We start from the raw sequence: 18,234 nt of genomic DNA on the forward strand, positions 1-18,234 counted from the left end.
CGTGTTGGAAGATGCAGTCGCCATCCTCGAATTGCTCTTCAACAGTGGGAAGCAAGAAGGTGCTTAAAACATCGATGTAGGACTGTGTTGTGATAGTGCCATGCAAAACAACAAGGGTTTCAAGCTCCCTCAATTAAAAACACGACCACACCATAACACCACCGCCTCCGAATTTTACTGTCGGCACCACACACGCTGGCAGATGACGTTCACCGCGCATTCGCCATACCATGGGATCGCCACATAGTGTACCGTGATTCGTCATCAACACAATGTTTTTTTCACAGTTCAATTGTCCAATGTCTAAGCTCTTTACACCAAGCGAGGCGTAGTTTGTTTGGCATTTTTTTTTTTTTTTTTTTTGGTTATCAGTCTACTGACTGGTTTGATGCGGCCCGCCACGAATTCCTTTCCTGTGCTAACCACTTCATCTCAGAGTAGCACTTGCAACCTACGTTCTCAATTATTTGCCTGACGTATTCCAATCTCTGTCTTCCTCTACAGTTTTTGCCCTCTACAGCTCCCTCTAGTACCATGGAAGTCATTCCCTCATGTCTTAGCAGATGTCCTATCATCCTGTCCCTTCTCCTTATCAGTGTTTTCCACATGTTCCTTTCCTCTCCGATTCTGCGTATAACCTCCTCATTCCTTACCTTATCAGTCCACCTAATTTTCAACATTCGTCTGTAGCACCACATCTCAAATGCTTCGATTCTCTTCTGTTCCGGTTTTCCCACAGTCCATGTTTCACTACCATACAATGCTGTACTCCAGACGTACATTCTCAGAAATTTCTTCCTCAAATTAAGGCCGGTAATTGATATTAGTAGACTTCTCTTGGCTAGAAATGCCTTTTTTGCCATAGCGAGTCTGCTTTTGATGTCCTCCTTGCTCTGTCCGTCATTGGTTACTTTACTGCCTAGGTAGCAGAATTCCTTAACTTCATTGACTTTGTGACCATCAATCCTGATGTTAAGTTTCTCGCTGTTCTCATTACTACTACTTCTCATTACCTTCGTCTTTCTCCGATTTACTCTCAAACCATACTGTGTACTCATTAGACTGTTCATTCCGTTCAGCAGATCATTTAATTCTTCTTCACTTTCACACAGGATAGCAATGTCATCAGCGAATCGTATCATTGATATCCTTTCACCTTGTATTTTAATTCCACTCCTGAACCTTTCTTTTATTTCCATCATTGCTTCCTCGATGTACAGATTGAAGAGTAGGGGCGAAAGGCTACAGCCTTGTCTTACACCCCTCTTAATACGAGCACTTCGTTCTTGATCGTCCGCTCTTATTATTCCCCCTTGGTTGTTGTACATATTGTATATGACCCGTCTCTCCCTATAGCTTACCCCTACCTTTTTAAGAATCTCGAACAGCTTGCACCATTTTATATTGTCGAACGCTTTTTCCAGGTCACAAATCCTATGAAAGTGTCTTGATTTTTCTTTAGCCTTGCTTCCATTATTAGCCGTAACGTCAGAATTGCCTCTCTCGTCTCTCTACTTTTCCTAAAGCCAAACTGATCGTCACCTAGCGCATTCTCAATTTTCTTTTCCATTCTTCTGTATATTATTCTTGTAAGCAGCTTCGATGCATGAGCTGTTAAGCTGATTGTGCGATAATTCTCGCACTTGTCAGCTCTTGCCGTCTTCGGAATTGTGTGGATGATGCTTTTCCGAAAGTCAGATGGTATGTCGCCAGACTCATATATTGTACACACCAACGTGAATAGTCGTTTTGTTGCCACTTCCCCCAATGATTTTAGAAATTCTGATGGAATGTTATCTATACCTTCTGCCTTATTTGACCGTAAGTCCTTCGAAGCTCTTTTAAATTCCGACTCTAATACTGGATCCCCTATCGCTTCTAAATCGACTCCTGTTTCTTCTTCTATCACATCAGACAAATCTTCACCCTCATAGAGGCTTCCAATGAATTCTTTCCACCTATCTGCTCTCTCCTCTGCGTTTAACAGCGGAATTCCCGTTGCACTCTTAATGTTACCACCGTTCCTTTTAATGTCACCAAAGGTTGTTTTGACTTTCCTGTATGCTGAGTCTGTCCTTCCGACAATCATATCTTTTTCGATGTCTTCACATTTTTCCTGCAGCCATTTCGTCTTAGCTTCCCTGCACTTCCTATTTATTTCATTCCTCAGCGACTTGTATTTCTGTATTCCTGATTTTCCCGAAACATGTTTGTACTTCCTCCTTTCATCAATCAACTGAAGTATTTCTTCTGTTACCCATGGTTTCTTCGCAGCTACCTTCTTTGTACCTATGTTTTCCTTCCCAACTTCTGTGATGGCCCTTTTTAGAGATGTCCATTTCTCTTCAACTGTACTGGCTACTGCGCTATTCCTTATTGCTGTATCTATAGCGTTAGAGAACTTCAAACGTATCTCGTCATTCCTTAGTACTTCCGTATCCCACTTCTTTGCGTATTGATTCTTCCTGACTAATGTCTTGAACTTCAGCCTACTCTTCATCACTACTATATTGTGATCTGAGTCTATATCTGCTCCTGGGTACGCCTTTCAATCCAGTATCTGATTTCGGAATCTCTGTCTGACCATGATGTAATCTAATTGAAATCTTCCCGTATCTCCCGGCCTTTTCCAAGTATACCTCCTCCTCTTGTGATTCTTGAACAGGGTATTCGCTATTACTAGCTGAAACTTGTTATAGAGCTCAATTAGTCTTTCTCCTCTTTCGTTCCTTGTCCCAAGCCCATATTCTCCTGTAACCTTTTCTTCTACTCCTTCCCCTACAACTGCATTCCAGTCGCCCATGACTATTAGATTTTCGTCCCCCTTTACATACTGCATTACCCTTTCAATATCCTCATACACTTTCTCTATCTGTTCATCTTCAGCTTGGCATTTACCGGCGTGATGTGTGGCCTATGAGCAGCCGTCCGACCATGAAATCCAAGTTTTCTCTCATCCCGCCTAACTGTGATAGTACTTGCAGTGGATCCTGTTGCAGTATGGAATTGTTGTGTGATGGTCTGGACAGACCCTCTTCAACTGTCGGTAGTCTCTGTCAATCAACAGACGAGGTCGGCCTGTACACTTTTGTGCTGTACGTGTCCCTTCGCATTTCAACTTCTCTATCACATCGGAGATGTTTAAGAGTGTAGATATCTCGCATACAGACATGTGACACAAGTGACACCCAATCACCTGACCACTTTCGAAATCCCTGAGTTCCGCGGAGCGCCCCATTCTGCTCTCTCACGATGTCTAATGATTATTGAGGATACCTGGCACCAGGTGGCAGCACACTGCACCTAATATTAAAAACGTATGTTTTTGGGGGTGTCCGCTTTTGAGCACATAGTGTATGTTAGGTTTTGGATTGGCAGTATCTCTAACGGCTTCTCTGGCTGAAACAGCAAGAGATGTGTTAACTCGATCATTGTCGCACCTGTAATTTTGGCTAGTAGGCGAAATGTTCTGGCTGTGTCACAAACCGGTCCGTTTATTAGAATTCCGCTGTCTCTTAGCTCCGTTTATTCATATCTTTTGGCTTTCCTTTTGTGTAAAATTTTTGAATTATAATATCTGGAGTGCATGCCGAATATATCCAATGCGCCCCCATTCGCTGAAAATGGGGATGGAGGTTAATATTTCCCTCTGACACACTGTTGCTTCGGACTTTCCGAGAAACAATTTTACCTCACTACGACTTCATGTGGTAAAACAAGGCTAAATGGCCCTCAGTTTGGTTCCGGCATATGCAGTAACTCAGTTACAAAATTCTTCTGTGCCTCTGGTAGTCCTGATAACAGCTGCTGCAGTGACAATAGTGTAGCAGTTAGTTGCCCATGTGTGGCATGGAAGACGGGTTCCTGTGATGTTGCTGTTTCCAATCTTGCGTCATTGATACCATCTCTCAAAACCCATAACAGTCTAGCTACTGATTGCATCCAGTTCATTGTGTAACTTTTTTAGATCATCATTTGTAGTCCGCTTTTTGTTTTGCGTCTATTGCATCAATTCTGTTGCCAATTCCCATACTCATCTGCTCCATGTACAGCTTTCTGCATGTTCCCTAGTTGGATGGTATGCCATTCTACCCTAGCCTTCGCAGTATCCACTTCTGCTTGTAACTGACCTAGTGTGTTGAATATCTTCATCATCTGCTGTCCCGAACACTATCTTCAGCAGTTTTCCGCCTGTGTGTATCCGACCTCTCTTTCTACGAATCAGCGATCTAGGCACCAGGTCAGTTAACTGTTTCAACTGCTCCATCAGTTTCTCATAAGAGAATTGCAATCCACGGTATTCCTCCTGAATTTCCGACAGAATTCCCTTTTTCTCCGCTTCCTTCTGCAATACCCAAAAGCTATCTTCCAACACTCGCAGCTCATTTGTTATCTTCCCTGCATTCAAAGCAAATCCAGGCGTGTTCTGATGACCCATTAACAGGATGTTGGGTGTCTTGAGAACCTCACTCCAGACTGAAGAGACTGGTTCCGTAATTCACCACTTACTCCACTCTGCAGGTACCGTAGGAGCAGCAAAATAACAATATTCTTCCTGGATGCTTGTCCTGTCACGCCACCTGATCGAAAGGAATTTCTCATCACTTCCCCTACCTCCTCCTGAAAATTTGCTGCATATTAAAGCATTACCAAACACTACAACAATAGGAACCCAATAATCTACATAGTATGAACAAACAAGAAACAAACCCCCAAAACAAAACAACGCCAATTCAGAAATATCAAGTCAAAATATTCACAACATAAAAAAGGGAACTCAACACGTGGTCCTAATACATGGTGTTTATAAATGAGTATCTGGGTTTTAACACTTTATAATATTTATTATATTAAACTTACAGTTATAAATGATATGTCAAATGAAAGAGCAACTCAAACAGTTTTACCAAGAAGCTTATAAATGTTCAATGTGAGCACCATTTGTCACACAGCACACATCAAGTCTATAGCCAAGTTCTTCCCAAACGTTGATAAGTGTGTCTTCAGTGATTGTAGAAACAGCTGCTTCAATCTGGTTTCTTAATTCAGGGATGTCTGCAGGTAGCTGAGGCACGTACACACGATCCTTGATGAAGCCCCAAAGGAAAAAATAGCGTGGCGTTAGGTCGGGTGAACGTGGAGGCCATGCAAAGCAAGCCCTGTCATTGGGCCCCTTGCGGCCTGTCCAGCACTTGGATACAGTGAATTTCAACCTATTCCGTACTTCACTATGCCAGTGAGGTGGTGCACCATCTTGCTGGAAAATGAAGTTCTCTGGCTCATCTTCTTCCAACTGAGGGAAGAGCCTCTGCTCTAGTTTATCAAGGTAAGAAGTGCCAGTTACAGTAGGTTCACCAAAAAAGAAAAGCCCATTAAACTTTCCGTCAGCATATGGCACAAAGTCACTTTAGTGGAATCTCGTTGCATTTGTACCACCTCATGAGGATTTTCTGAGCCCCTAATGCGCACATTGTGAGTGTTAACATGTCCTCTAAGGTGAAAGGTCGATTCATCACTGAAGACAACATGATACAGAATATCTTCATCGTCATGAAACAACATTTCGATTGCGAAGTTGGCATGTAATCCATGGACTGCTGACTTTAGAGCCTGTAATAACTGTAAACGGTAAGGACACTCGTGTTTTCTTAAAACTTTCCGGTCGACACTGGAACTTGTAATTACGGACTAGCCTTCCGGACTGATTTCTTTGGGCTATGAGTGAATGACTCTCTCACTCGCTCAGCAGTCTCTTCACTAACTCTTGGTTGTCCTATTCTCTTCCCTTTACAAAGGCAACCCGTATCTTCAGACTGATGATACCATCTACGAATGTTATTATCACTTGGAGGATCCCAACCGAACTTCAGCCGAAACGTACGTTGCACGTTAACTACAGGTTCAGTCTTTGCAAACTGCAACACACAAAACGCTTTCTGGTCACTAGTCGCCATCTTCGCTAGTACCGCTGTCTTGCGGATTGTGGCGGAAACATTGCGCGCTGCCCATGCACACTGGTGCCAAACCCAACTGAGTTGCTGTTTCATTTGACATATCATTTATAACTGTAAGTTTAATGTAATAAATATTATAAAGCGTTAAAACCCTGTACATATGGTATGTTACGTGAATCCTGAACATTTTTAATTGTTACCCACTTCTCCTTCTTAGAGATTATATTGTGTACCACCTGTGATGCTGGTGTCTGTAGCAAAGTGTCTACCACTCCACTGAAGGGTTTTACTTCGCTCGTATGAGTCATTGGTGTCTTTGTTGGAAGCTGCACCTTCACATTTACTCTGTGACGTCATATGGATCCTGGTACCTAGTTAAAAACTCTTTGCTCTTTCTCTTGATGTGTAGTCACAATGATAACACCGGTTTCCATCAGATCACCGAAGTTAAGCGCTCTCAGGCTCGACTAACACTTGGACGGATGACCACCTGGATCTGTCGAGCGCTGTTGGCAAGCGGGATGCACTCAGCCCTTGTGAGGCCAGCTGAGAAGCTACTTGACTGAGAAGAAGCGGCTCCAGTCAACAAAACTGACAACGGGCGGGAGAGCGGTGTGCTGACCACATGCCCCTCCATATCCGCATCCACTGACACCTGTCGGATGAGGAGGAGACGGCGGTCGGTCGGTACCACTGGGTCTTCTGGAGCCTGTTCGGACGGAGAGTTTTTGGTGTACACAGGTTTGGTACCTAAACCCATTCACCTACTTATATTGCGGAAACGTCACCGTACGTTTCCTCTTCGAGTGGCTTTGTATTCAATCGGTTGAGTTTCTGGCAAACTTATCTTAATCGCTTCACGAATTTTTTCACTGACTCCTCATTAACACACACAGAAAATGAGCGTATGGCATTGTTGGCCATGCGGGGGAGTTCAGCTGCCGTACTGCAAGTCCTTTATCTTAGTTGACGCCACTTCGGCAACTTGTGGGTCAATGATGATGAAAATGATGATGAAAAACACACAACACCCAGTCCCCTGCCGGGAATCGAACCCGGGGCCCCTGCGTCATAAGCGGAGAAGCTACCGCTACACCACGGAGGCAGACATTAACAACATATTTAGGTTTTCCTACGTCGAAAGGAGATGGCATCTTTCTACTGCATATCTCCTCGTATGGTGGCAGACCTGTTGTAGTATGTACTAAAGATTTATGTACTGACATGATGTACTGAAGATATGTGTTCCAGGTATCACGCCTACTATTTGATAATGACTTAACATTTTAGAAGTTTTGTCATGAACGTTTTCGGTACGACCATTTTCTTGTGGATGAAGAGACCTAGCGGTTCTAGGTGCTTCAGTCTGGAACCGCGCGGCCGCTACGGTCGCAGGTTCGAATCCTGCCTCGGGCATGGATGTATGTGATTTCCTTAGGTTAGTTAGGTTGAAGTAGTTCTAAGTTCTAGGGGACTGATGACCTCAGCTGTTGAGTCCCATAGTGCTCAGAGCCATCTGAACCTGCTGAAAAGACCTAGTGCGAAGCTTTCGGATATGGAGCAGCTGGTTATAACATCAGAAACACCAAGAAGCAGGTGACAGAACTCAACTGGTTATAGTATCGGGAACACCAAATGTTAGTATCCAATTCTTAACCATCGCGATTGCGAATGTGCTTGCTCGCTGGTCCATAATCGCTATGATTGCTACCAACTGCGAGAAATGATCTGCTATCGTTAGAATACACTTATTTCCAGCTGCTGTACTATTAAATGATCCAAGAATATCAAAACTAAGCATCTGAAAGTGTTTTGTCGCTTCTGGCAACCGTTGTAACGGCAAACGCTGGTGAATTAAATCTGTTCTTTACGCACATGGCACACAGTCTTTTATGCAGTGTTCAGCAACTTGTTTTTCGGGCCTCGACCAAAAGTTTCTGGCTGCACGTCTATCTGTCGTTCTATATCCCTCACGACTCTCCAAAAGGTGATCATACGCCTGTTGCAATACTTCGTCTCTGAACAATGTGGGATCCATCATTTCAATGTGGGATCCATCATTTCCCACATTGTGAGTCACAAACTGTGGCTACAGCCTAAGAGCCTGACAGTCTAGATCTATGTCAGCTGCTTGTGCCTTATGGCACTCTGCCTACTGCTCGTCTTCAAGCTGGCAGAAAAGTCACGTCTTCAGTCTACAGGCAGCGTGGGCCCTTCCTGGTCTACCGAGGCTTGTGTCATCGGTGACAAATGATGTTTATTTTTACAGATGAAGGTTACGTGCTACTAGGTTCTAGTGTGGAACATGTATCTCTTTCTACAGCGTCCATAACAGTCACTGTGTATGATGTCACTTTCGAATCACAGAGTGTGGCGTGCATGATTTCAGTGTCCACATAAGAAAATGTCTGATTTTGTCAGTGTGCATTAAATATGAGGCCTTCTATTCTTGACTATTTACTTCATTCTTGTCGCCGGTTTGTATAAAAAACTATCCTGCTCACACAAATTATGACCATGTGTGCCGCTGTTTGGCAGTTGTGCCCTAATCGATGTATATTATTATCATATGATGATGGCTGGTAGATAAACCAAAACCAGCAATCAATAAAATTACATTTGCGATCTTGGCTATCAAGGTTTTTTTTTAATCCACACCTTTAATAATCCACAGCTTTAATATCATTGTTGGTTTGGACACTGTACGTTATGTTTCAGACCTGTTGTATCACTTTGGCTGGTAACCATGATTCTTTCAGCTTTTGTCCTTGATCAATGATTTCGAAAAACTTTGTTCTCTACTGTTGTGAACGCTCTGTCTGTAGACGAACAAATTGCTTTATTATTGACGATTACGTACGGTGTGTCTTTCGGTGAAATTCTTGTGCGGGTGATTTTATGTCACGTGACTGTGTACCCTGAGAGAAAAACTAATAACGCATTATCCTTATTATACTGCTATGTTAACTTTGTCATGTGACATTTCAGTGATCTTACACATCCTTCAGCGAACCCATTTGCTTTAGGGCGAAAGGTGCAGTTTTGAAGTGGGATTTGCCATTTCATTAATGGAAAAGTTTGAATTCCCTCGACGAAAATTGAGTGCCATTTCTGTGTCTACTGATCTCAGCAACTGTTAACTTGAGATATTTCTCTACAAAGCTTGGATTGTTTTCATAGAAGTTACAGAGAACATTTGTATCATGTATAGAAATTCCATTAGCCACACATATAAATTATTTCAAATTATTAACGTTGTCTGTTATTTAGGTGAAACCCAGAAAAGGAACTTTTTAAGATATATTTGGTCCTTATGATGGTATTTGCTTGTCTAGGTTAGATGTTATTTTTATGTATACGTATATTTCTTATCTTGAACTTTTGCTGACTGATTCACCACAAAGATGTACTGCAGTAGTTTGCCACAAATTGGGTTTAGTGCAAAAAATTGAGAACGAAATCTGGTGCTACTTCAAACTGCAATTAGTCAGGGGAGTGCAATATGAAGTGGTGGTATGTGGCATTATAAGTAGCCAGCCAGTGCAGCTAGCGTTGACGGATGTGGCACCAGCTGTGAGTGCGGTCACCACACAGGGCTGGTCACTGGTCATCAGAGTGACTAGTGGACCTGGAATTTCCCCCAAGTGGGTCCACACTGACGTCGCTGGTGTGGTTGGGGAAGACACCGTGGTGACTACTGTGTAATAAATATAGGTGGATATCGTCAGGGAAACTTGTTACAGAGCACACTAACGTGGCACGATAAAAACCAATACATCACAAAGAATAGTACAGTTGCACTTGGAGGCGTAAGTGGTGGTGGTGACGATGTGGAGGGCCTAGTGCAAACGCTGCTGAGGATAAAGAAGGCTTTCTTCAATCTCAGTACAGGCTTTGTCGTGGCTCAGAGAGGCAAGACAACTTTGTGGCTCAAAGAGGCAACCCACACCTCACCCTGTTGACCATGGTTGGCACTGACGTACGGGCAGTTGCTTCCACTGTGGCGTGAGGCTGCTGTGTAGATACCCTGTATTACTGATGGTCGGCCCACGGGCGGCCGGCGACCTCTCCAGGCCATGGTCGCAACACCAGGGATGTTTGACTTCTGTTGGCTACGGGGCCTGGAATGGCCCCTCACAAGGGGACCGTACGTACTTGTTCCCATTCATATTGATACGATGTGTAGATCGTGGCTAGGACTTCAAGATATTTGAGAAGGAAGCCGCAACTCTCAACCATTTTCGAGAGAACCGAGTTTGAAAGCTTTAGGCATGCATATATAGGATGATAGCTATTGAACTATAGGAAATAAAATCGTCATAATTTCTTAAAGGTTTGCGTTAGGACATTATAACTGCACGGTTGGCCTTAGGGCATGATGGGAATTAGTCTGCACTGTATGGTTTGGTTTAGCGACGAATCCCACTTTCATTTGGATGAGTTCGTCAATAAGCAAAATTGGCGCATTTTGGAGACTGAAAATCCGCATTTCCCGATCGAGAGGTCTCTTCACTCCCGACGGGTGTTTGCGTGGTGTGCTCTGTCCAGTCATGGAATAACTGGTGCTCTATTCCTTGATGGAATGGTGACAACCAAACGGTACGTGAAAGGCTTTGGAAGATGATTTCATCTCCATTATCCACAGTGACCCTAATTTGGACATGTGGTTCATGCAAGACCTAGCTCGACGCCATCGAAGCAGGAGTGTTTTTGACGTCCTGAAGGAGCACTGTGGGGACTGTATTCTGGTTCTGGGGTACCCAGAGGCCATTGGCATGGGTCCCGATTGGCCGCCATATTCTCCGGATCTGAACACATGCGACTCTTTTTTGTGGGGCTATATTAAAAACAACATGTACAGCAATAACCCCAAAACCATTGTTGAGTTGAAAATAGCCACCCGGGAGGTAATTGACAGCATTGATGTTCCGACACTTCAGCGGATCATGCAGAATTTCGCTATTCGTCTGCGCCACATCATCGCCAATGATGGCTGGCGAATCGAACATGTCATAACCTAAATCCGAATATCTGTAGTTACGTTTACATGCAGTATAAAGTGTGTTCACGCCGTAGTTTGTAACTAATTTACGTTTTTTCAAATAGTTCAATAACCGTCATACTGTGTACTAGTGTGTGGTCTCTGGCAAACAAGCGACTGAGTAAGCACTTGGTTTCATAAGATAGAGGGCTCTGGGTCGAATCTCGCTCCCGCTACTTTGTTTTTTCTTCATTCCTGTGTAATTTTAGTAACAGGTTTATTGCGATTGTGCAAATTATCAGTATCTAAGGATCCATTTATTGTATTTTTAACATAAGCTTTACCTTCAAAATTCGGTTTTTCGCTAACGTTTTGTAAGCTATTTTCCGTTATAACCGTATTCTTGTAGGTGCGTTTCAACTCACCATGAGCCCATTTTCCCCATGTAGGTACAGGTACAGTACGGTACACCGTATGAAGCCATTTTTCCAGGTAATACAACCATTAGTTTTGACCCACCAGGGACAGCTGCATGTGCACAGACAACTATCGGTGGGTGGAGGGAGAAATGCAACAACGTTTGGAAACCCATAACCTGAACTATTATGGTTTCAAGGGTAAGGCAGCTGACAACATACAGTCATTTGTGGAATACAGAGAACAGTGTGTACAAGTAAAGCATAAAACGAGTGGCACTATTGTAAACATACACGCTAATTTTCTGGCACTTTTAAGTATGGTGTACCTCAGGGATCAGTTTTGGCCTCGCTTGTTTTCATTCTGTACTTAAATGATATGACATCAACAGTAGATGACAAAGTAGCAATGTTTACTGAGGACACTTCACTCGCAGTAAAAAGCGACTCTGTAAAAGAAATGGGATCTAGTGCCTCTGCAAATCTGAATGAGACAAATATTTCAGTGAAAACAATGCGCCTGTAAATGCAAATAAGTCAACTTACATACAACTACAAGCAAATAAAACTGCAGAGTCTGACAATATTTCCCATGAACTGGGTAATGAAGTTCTCAAAGAAGTCAAGAATTACAAATTCTTGATTGTCATCGTTGATAAGCATTTGACATGGGAGGACCACATCAACAAAGTATGCTCAAACATATTCTTAATGAGGGAGATACCTAGGACAGTCAACACTGACAACACGCTATTAGGAATGTACTATGGCCTAGTCTACCCCCCCCCCCCCCCCCCCCCCCCGCCCTTGCCCACTTATCATACTGCAGTTTAGTCTGGGGAAATGCACCACATATGCATATCTATAGGTTGGTAAAGCTTCAAAAGAAGGCCGTTAAATGCAGTTTGTAACTCTGATCCCAAAACAGTCCTGTGGAAATAAATTTAGGGAACTTAATATCATGACAGTCCCCTCACTATAAATGATTTGAAACAATTATGCATGTGAATGCAAATAGTGCTATCCAGTTGAATAAAGATATACACAATTACAATATGAGAAATGGGGATGATTACCATCTACACAGGAAGCAGCTTAAATTATCTGAAAAAGATCCTATAAGTGCTGGGCGCATTTTACACAATAAATTACCAACCAGTATAAAAAAGTGTTGAAAAGACATCCGTTTTCAGAAACAGTATAAAAGGTTGCTTAGTCTCCTTAGCCCTATATAGTTAAAATGGATACCTAGAAGCTAAACAGTGGAGAGAACCTTATTCAAACAGAGAGGCCAGCATAAATAAAAACCAGTAAGCACAAATATAAATGATGACGATGTCCCATAGTGTAGGGGACGATGCAGGAGACCCGCACCACTGTACTAGGCAAGGTCCTAGCGAAATGGTTTGCCATTGCCTTCCTCCGACCGTAGTAGGGATAAATGATGATAATGAAGACGACACAACAACACCTAGTCATCTTGAGGCAGGAAAAAGCCCTGACCCCGCCGGGAATCGAACCTGAGACCCCGTGCGCGGGAAGCGAGAACACTACCGCAAGACGACGAGCAACGTGCTGCATAAATATAAAATACATGTAATATATTTGGTTAGAACACAGGGCTCACAACCCGAACCACACGCCATTGTTAAGCACTAATGAAGGACTGGGTCCCTTACTTCGATTGCACATAATTCATTATGGTTAATACAACACATTTATTTCAAATAACATAAATAAAGTTACATCTGAATCTGTCTGACATTAAACAGGAATAAAAAAAACAATTTCCATATCAGCTGATTTAGTGTGTGAAGCGCGAGTTAAGCCAATAACCAGAGAAACTAAACAATTCACCGTAATTTAAAAGAAAGAGAAAAACAGAATTGAATAATACACCCCACTACAAATATCCAAAAAAACCGTACAATACTACTCAAAAGAATACACTGAAATGGGGAGCAGTCATTCACCCGACAGAACACATAAAAATGAGTTCAATAGCACAGCTGCGTGCCCCAGAAAACAGCAAGACATTAAATACACTTCATTTGACGAATAACAAATACTCATTAACATTACGCCACTCCTGTTTGAACTGCAGTGTCCCAAAGAAACAGGCGCTTATTCTGAAAGAACAATTTTTTTTATATGTTTAAATTACAGCATTAAGGAATTCCAAAAGATGTCCAATCGAACCCCCCCGCTCCCCCTTTCAGTTGAGGCACAACTCTTTCCCCTTTCTGGGCGGAGGCTGAGCCAGAAACACAGAATGCCACAAAAACACAGTTTTGCTGTGAAATCTTACAGGACACCCAGAAGCAGTAACAAACAAGGGGTCGGCATCGACAAATAACACAGGCTAAGAGTCAGGCTGGGTGCACATCCTACGAGAACTTGTTCACACTATGCTCACCACAAACTGTAGACATTCCGGCCAAACATCCGCTTGCGGTGGCTGCCAGAAGGACTAAGCAACCAACAGGCCCACGCTGTGTTTCTCACACAGACACCTCAATTTGTACAATCCTCTAGGTCAACACCAACTCCGGGCTCCCTTCTCACTGCGAGGCTTGGCACAGTTTATATGAAATGCCTTTCAGGCAACCAGTAACCGCCGCAGGAGTTTCACGACTAGCAAACAGCCCCAGCGTAACAGACATCACACATGTGCCACAACTCCGCCAGTCTCACCGGCCGCCCCAAACCGACTGCCTCTAACCGTCCCACGCGCCCCAGCCGAAAACGCAAAGATGCTCATGCCCGGGGACGCGCCAAAGATAACAAGCAGATCGCTGATGATCGACCAGCGATCTGGCTCAATATTGTTTCTGCTTTTCCTTTTTGGTTTGTTTCAGGGGCCCTCAAAGACATGCTGCTACAAAGTGAGGCTTCCTGAGTGTAATGTAGTGACATTATTCAATGCATAGTGTACACTACTGAAGTTTGATGGTGAGAGCACACAAGTTTGAAAATGTGAACTGAGCATGTGATATATATATAATGGAAATTGTGTATAATGTGACCACATCTATTCAATGAAAATTGTCTGCTGGTGCCTTGAGAAACAAATAAATAAATAAAAATATGTACACACCCTTTCAATACGAATCAGAGTGGTGAGAGCAGTACAGATAATGTTGTGCTTGGGATTCGACCCACTATTCTCTGGCATGAGTCAGATGATGGCTGGCACCATGGCACGAAGTCCCACCTGAGGATTCAGTGCTGGTGGTAGCAGGGGCACATTGACAGCACTGGGGCACAAATGGGGTGATGACCCTTGCGTTGGGATCGAATTTTTGAAACCAAATATACAGTAATGTAGGTTAAGGTCCCAGGTATCACACCCTGCAGCGTTTCACCATGGTGGGCCTACATTTGCGAGTAACTGACGAAAATTTTCGGAATTTTACATGATGCTCAATAGCACTAAAAAAGTGAGACTTCATAGTGTAGTTATGTGGTGTGGTGGACAGGATATTAGTTTCCCCTGCAGGAAGCTGTGGATTCGAAAGTCGTCTGGTATAGTAAATTATTTAATTTTTAAATCTTTATTGAAATTACTTCTGTCATTATTTTTATTCAGTTAATTGGTTTAAATGTAATTTTTTTATTTCTATTCGTTTGTCACATCATTTTAATCACTGTATGAACTTTTCATTTGCTTCATTTTTTCTTTGTGTCAGTCTTTTTCCAATTGAAATTTTTGTGAATATGAATTTAACTATATGTATATAATTATATAGATTACTTCGTCTTTTGTTTTCAAACTAATAGCTCGAAATTTTCAAATAATTGAATATTATAATAGATAAATGTAATTAAGTTCACATTCACAAAAATTCCTGTTGGAAAAAGAATGATATAAAGAAAAAATGAAACAAATGGAAAGGTTCATACAGTGATTAAAATGGTGTGAGAAAGGAATGGAAAATATGTTACATTTAAAGTAATTAATTGAATAAAAATGATGACCAAAGTCATTTCGATTAAAATTTAAAAATAAAAAGTGTTACTACACCTGACAAGATTCAAACCCACAATCTCCTGCATGTGAAGCTATTATCCAGTCCATTAAACCACGCAACCACACTATGTAATGTACACTTTTTTTAACGCTGTTGGGTACCATACAAAATTCCGAAAAAGTTTTTCATCATTTACTCGCAAATGAAGGCCCACCGGAGTGAATGGCTGAAGTGTGTGATGCCTAGGTTCTTAACATACGTAACCGTGCAGATGGTTTCAGAAATTCGATCCCACTGTTGGGGACCATTCCTCGTGAAGTCCTTTGAGGAACTTGGTGTGGAGGTGACAGGCACAGTACGGATTAGAACCCACGGTTGCTGCTGGCGATGTCCAGTAGCCACACTGTCCGACATGGCCCTGTTGTCATGGTGGTGCTTCCAGAATCCGGTGATGAGAATGCTTCTGCCTCATAATTCAGACATATTTATATCCCTTTGAGGCGCAATTGTTTCGCTAAAACCGGCTCCTAGTCGTGTCGTCCATAGCAAGAGACTTTCCCTGCTGTGGTGACATCAACCCATCTGTAATGTTTATTGCGACTGCGCAGTGCAGTTTTCTGCTGAGCAAGGCTAGCCCTACAATGTCCACGTGTACAATGGGGAAGGTACTTTTTCTGTCTGAGTTTGACCGTGGGCAGATTGTGGTGGCATGGAGGCCCAGCAAGAGAATTTCGCCACCTACATGACTTGTATGGTATTCGAGAAGTGCAGTGGTGAGCGTCTTCAACACATGGAGAAAACAAGGTGGTACCATGTCCAGACCTCATGCGATTGGGCGGCCACCCCTCATTACAGATTTTGGACATTGTACGCTGGGCAGACCGGTAAAACAAGACAGGTGGCGAACTGTGGAGGAACTAACATCACACTTTAATACTGGGCAGAGTACAACTGAGCCTGAATACACAGTGCACCAAACACTCCTAACGATCGGCCTCCGCAGCCAAAACCCATGCGTATACCAATGTTAACGCCACGACATCGCAACAACGACTGAAATGGGCATGTGACCGTCGACACTGGACGATGGCGCAATAGCAATGTTGCATGGCCTGATGCTGATGCCGATCCGAAGAACAGCTCCTTGACACCTGTACTACGAGATGGAGACAAGCTGGTGGTTGCTCCATTATGCTCTGGGGAACATTCACATGGGCATCCATGGGTCCAACGGAGCTCATGCAAGGCACCATAATGGCCAAGCAGTATCGTACACTGGTTGCAGACCACATAAACCCTTTCATGACAGTCATGTTTCCAGATGGCAGTGGCATTCGCAACAAGAGGATGCGCCATGTCACAAGGCCCGGAGTGTGATGGAGTACACTGGTTGCAGACCACATAAACCCTTTCATGACAGTCATGTTTCCAGATGGCAGTGGCATTCGCAACAAGAGGATGCGCCATGTCACAAGGCCCGGAGCGTGATGGAGTCGTTTGAGGAACACAGTGGCGAGTTCCAATTGATATGCTGGCCCTCCAGCTCACCAGATCTGAGCTCGATTAAAGACATCTGGGATGTGACTGAACGTGGTGTCAGTTGCCCCCCTCCCAGAAATTTATGGGAGTTAGGTGGCTTGTGTTTGCAGATGTGGTACCAACTCCCTCAAGTCTTCATTGCTATCATGTCATGATGTGTTGCCTCTGTGACCCGAGTCAAAGGTGGAGATACCTGCATTTAGGAAAGGGGCAATAATGTTCTGCCTGATCAGTGTATATCACAATCCCCTTACATGCATGTTATTCTCACCAACATGTCGCCACACTATAGCTAACAGCCTGCAGCTGCTAAAGCAGTACTTCATGGTGGCTTTCTCACTAATTCTCACTGCTTTTGCTAAAAGAGTATGTACAGAAAGTATAATGAAAATCACAGCACTGAGACAAATGGATATCAGGTTTTAGCATGATGATATGGTAAGACTTAGGACAATAGAAATTAATAACTATTAAACCATTGGAGTGATCACATTATCCAGTGCATCAAATGAAATCTGAAAACCTCTGAAAACACAACAAGAGGTTATATTTAAGATCTTCTATGTACTATTTTGTGGATACAGATATGCAAAAGAGTCAGAGCCATAAATCCTTCACAAGGTACATGCAGTATGAAAACAGAATGAGTTACCTAGTTCCCCATCTGGTCATCTCAGGTAATATTACAAACAATTAACTTTTAGACAGACTTTAAGAGATTATTCACATAAATTTAAAAGTTTAAACTCCATCCAGACAGATCTTGGAAGACCCAACAGTACTGACCGATCGCCGTGTCATTCTCAACCTACAGGCGTCGCTGGATGCGGATGTGGAGGGGTGTGAGGTCAGAACGCCGCTCTCATGGCTGTTGTCAGTTTTCGTGACCGGAGCCGCTACTTCTCAATCAAGTAGCTTCTCAGTTTGCCTCACAAGGGCTGAATGTTTATTAATAAAAGTTGTATTAAATCTCTATGCAAGTGCTAAAATAAATAATAAAACATTTACATGAAAGAATATGTATCTAGACGGCCGAAGAACGCCATGTGTATTTCGTAATTTTAGCTATTTTATATTGTACTGCTATGCTGGATATAAACATATTTAAGGATTTTCCCAAACTTTCTTAATAATGGTTTTTTTGTTTTTAATGAGAGGTCGCAAAATGACTAATTTGTGAGTTTATTTTCATAATATGCTTTTATGTGCAAACAGCCTTAGTTTTGAATGGTGGTCATTGTTTCACTATTTAACATGGATTAAGTAGTGTGCGACATGATAAAAATACTCGTATTTAATGGTGAGCGCAGCATGTAGGCAACTTTGCTCTTTGCTCTTTTGTCAGCAGCCTGTCTTCGCTGGACGTTTTCATC

This window comes from Schistocerca americana, chromosome 4 (genome assembly GCF_021461395.2).
Source record: "Schistocerca americana isolate TAMUIC-IGC-003095 chromosome 4, iqSchAmer2.1, whole genome shotgun sequence".
Classification (NCBI taxonomy): domain Eukaryota; kingdom Metazoa; phylum Arthropoda; class Insecta; order Orthoptera; family Acrididae; genus Schistocerca; species Schistocerca americana.